At 41.6% G+C, this 4,138-nt stretch overlaps 1 pseudogene across 1 annotated transcript; it reads left to right on the plus strand.

Annotated features, from left to right (window-relative positions):
• Positions 1–293: 293 nt before the first annotated feature.
• On the plus strand, positions 294–1,124 carry LOC101001556 (annotated as a pseudogene). Its single transcript, XR_161489.4, has one exon. The product of XR_161489.4 is annotated as a protein phosphatase 1 regulatory subunit 14B pseudogene (transcript).
• The last annotated feature ends 3,014 nt before the right edge of the window (positions 1,125–4,138 follow it).

Raw genomic sequence — 4,138 nt, forward strand, 5'->3', positions numbered from 1 at the left:
AAAATGCTAATTTTTATTAGTCCCACATTCATGTGTGGATGTATATAAACCTCTTAGCTAATTTTTTAAAAAAGAATTCTTGACGAATCAGAACTAATGAAAGAAGCTTAGTGTGACATGAAATAACGCAGGTCATGTTGCTGAACGGAAACTTCTAGGAAGGACAAATGAACTCAATGTTGAGGTGGAAAAAGACTGTCAACATTATACTGGTGGCCTCCTGTGAGTTTCACAGAAGCAACAGAAGGATTTGAGACAGTAATTTTGACTAAAAAAAGTTAAAAGCTGGGGGCGCGGCCAGGCCAGGCCCGCGGGCTCCGCATGCTGCAGCTGCCCCCGGGCGCCCCCGCCGCTGCCCTCGCCGCGGAGCCGCGCGGAGCTGAGCCGGCGAGCTAACCCGAGCCAGCCGGCGGGCGTCCCGGAGGCGGCGGCGCAGGGAGGGGCCCAACGCGCGCACGTGGCCCCGGCGGCCGCCATGGCGGACAGCCGCACGGCGTGGGGCGCGGCGTTGGCGGCCCTGGCCCCGGGGCCGGGCAGTAGCGGCCCGGGACCACGCGTCTACTTTCAGAGCCCCCCCGGAACCGCAGGAGAGGGCCCAGGTGGCGCGGACGATGAGGGCCCAGTGAGGCGCCAAGGGAAGGTCACCGTCAAGTATGACCGCAAGGAACTACGGAAGCGCCTCAACCTAGAGGAGTGGATCCTGGAGCAGCTTACACGCCTCTACGACTGCCAGGAAGAGGAGATCCCAGAATTGGAGATTGATGTGGATGAGCTCCTGGACACGGAGAGTGATGATGCCCGGGCTGCCAGGGTCAAGGAGCTGCTGGTTGACTGTTACAAACCCACAGAGGCCTTCATCTCTGGCCTGCTGGACAAGATCCGGGGCATGCAGAAGCTGAGCACACCCCAGAAGAAGTGAGGGTCCCCGACCCAGGCGAACGGTGGCTCCCACAGGACAATGGCTGCCCCCCGACCTCGTAGCAACAGCAATACCGGGGGACTCTGCGGCCAGGCCTGGTGCCATGAGCAGGGCTCCTCGTGCCCCTGGCCCAGGGGTCTGTTCCCCTGCCCCCTCAGTTTTCCACTTTTGGGGTTTTTTATTGTTATTAAACTGATGGGACTTTAAAAAAAAAAAAAGTTAAAAGCTATTGTTTCCACTCAATAGATGACCAACCATGTCAGCTAAGTGCTTCTTTTCCAGCCTCGCTTAGGACAAACCATGTAGAGGAAACTGCTAATAATTGAAACTCCCAGGACAAATGGCTTAGTGGGTGCTACAGCTTTTCACTCCACACTGGACATGCTCCCTGTTCCACCCGGTAGCCATGCTGCTGTTTTCTCTAGGCCTATGTGCTGACCTTGGTTGTCAAGCATTTCCTCAAGCACAGTTTCTAAGTGTTGGGAATTCATGTTAATTGTCTTGTAGTTCTTGGATACTGCCCGGACACAAAACAGTCCAACTTCAACCCATCTGTTCTCTCCTAAAGGATACAAAACTCCCCTGCACCCTCTTAGCAATTTCTCTTCTGGATTCCTGCCTATACCACACCAGCAGGTAACTCTGAAGATAATTTCCAAATTTTTGCTTCAGTTTTGTATTCTTTATGCTAGATCAACTTCTGCTTCTTTTGGCTTAATATTTTGCACAACTTCAAAAAAATGCAATTTGTCTTTTCAAGTGAAATAAATGAGAACTGCTGCAGGGCACCGACACAGTTGAGCAGATTTTAGGCTCTGCTGTAACCTATTTAGAAAGCAAACTTCCCAGATATATGTTCATACACCATGTTGGAATTAACAACAAGAGAGTAGTAAGAGGAGTTGCATAGTGTTCCACCCAGTCATTTGCAAAAATGAAGTTTGTCTCAAAAGATTAGAGAGCTAAATAATTAGGAGTTATAGACACTGTCGATGCTATTTTTTATATCTCTATCTCTCTCTCTCTATATGTGTGTATGTAGATATATATAATATATATACATATATTATATATACATATAAATATATATATATTTGCTTTTTAAAAAATACCCATGCTGCTGATCTAAAGTGAGAGGGAGGGAGGGGAAGGAAGACTGAGAGCAGGTAGTTATAAAGAACAAGGTACATTTTACTCAGCAAAGCTCTTTGAAACCGGTATGTATTATCTGAGTTTGAGATGCTGAGTATTTTGGATATTTACTCTATGTGGCAAAAAAACAGCTGATTTTATAGTGTCACACTATCCTCTAATAATCTGATAAAATAAACTGATAGACATTAGGGTATATGCATCATATGTTACATTTGTATCAATGTAAATGTTGAGCTATAGACTGCATATTTCAAATTATGCTGCCCAACATAGAATAAATATTAAGCAACTATTCTTCCTTTGTTCTGTCTCTTCCATTTCTTTTCTGAGATGATTGGTCAAAAGTAGCCAAAGAGGTTCTGGAGAATTTCTTGAAAAGGCTGTTGTTTTCACTAATTCATGCCAAATCATCAGAATATAGCAAAAGCTTTTTTTTTTTTTTTTTTCAATCTAAATAATAACATACACCCCAGCAACTGGCAGAAAAGCAAATCATCATATTCAATTTTCCTTTAAAATTGTTATATATTCCATAATGTTTATTTGGACTGACACATTTTAATTAGAATAGTCATATTATCATTCAATATCAAACAAGCTATAGTGTACACCATTCAGGCACCTGAATAAAAATGATAGAAAGTATTAATATGGTAACCACATAGCACTCCAGATAATTTTTTTTTCTATCACTGCATTTTATTGCCAGTAGCCACAGTGTGAAGTTGTGGAATTTTGGAGAGACATCTGCATACTTAAAGGAGAGAAGAAGAGTATAAAAGTATAGAGGTCATGATCTTTAAACAAAATGTAAAAGAACTTTGAAGTTGAGAATTAACACAGAAATAATACGAAGGAAGGACTCACATACAGAACAAAAATGAAATTTCCTAAGGACAATTTTTGTCTTTTCTCTATTTTTCTGCATATGTTTGTATGTATGTATTTTTAGGTATATCCATGTATGCAAATATATAAAAATAGTAACACTGTGGAACTTCTACCAGTTGGTTGTGTATTTGAGGTTAAAATAAAGAAGGTTACACCTACCAAAATTAAACTCCCCACTGTTAAAGTACAAAATATTTTCCTTTTCAGTTTTATCTTTTCTACCACATTTACCACCAAAATTACTTGAAAGAAAGTCATATTTGAACACTAATTTTTTTCTAGAGTCATTTTTTATTCTTAGAGAAAAAAGTTTCAGACTGTAGATTTGTTTTGAATTCTCATTCTATTAATTTTGAAACATTTTGAAATGTAGAGAGAGTGTTAGAAAAGTATTAATTGGTGAGTGATTACCAGAACTCTTCTCTGTTAACTTCATTGCTGTGTACACCAGCTTGGGTTGACAAAGTTGGAATTAATAAATGATTGGTCACTCAGCGCTGTGGCTCGTGCCTGTAATCCCAGTATATTGGGAGGCTGAGATGGGTGGATCACTTGAGGACAGGAGTTCGAGACCAGCCTGGACAACATGGCAAAATCCTGCCTTTGTTAAAAATACAAAAATTAGCTGGGCATGCTGGTGCGCACACTTGTAATCACAGCAACTCAGGAGGCTGAGGCAGGAGAATCACTTGAACCTGGAAGGCAGACATTGCAGTGGGCCCAGACTGCGCCACTGCACTCCAGCCTGGGTAACGGAGCGAGGTGCTGTCTCTAAAAAAATAAATAAATGTTTGGTAGCATGAACTAATGGCAAATCATCAGAACTGGGAATGAGGATAATGGTGGCTTTGATGCTATAGCTGTGACTATGGGGAAGTTAACTGCCTTCATTTGTACAGTACCCTCATATCTGTATAATAAGATAATTATCCTATATATTCTCTAAAATGCCATTCTACAAGTGCAAATCTACCGATATCCTGTTTAAAAAAGAGTTCTTTTTAAGCAAACATTTAGCCACATATATGGCAGCTTGGCTTGCTCTGTTTAATTTCTATCTAGGATATCCATAATCCATAAATTACTTGAATTCTAGGGCTATTAGTAATTGATCATTATAAAAAAATTACATTTGGGACAGAATTTAAGAAACCATATATATGTACACACACA

The sequence above is a fragment of the Papio anubis genome, chromosome 8 (assembly GCF_008728515.1).
Source record: "Papio anubis isolate 15944 chromosome 8, Panubis1.0, whole genome shotgun sequence".
Lineage (NCBI taxonomy): Eukaryota > Metazoa > Chordata > Mammalia > Primates > Cercopithecidae > Papio > Papio anubis.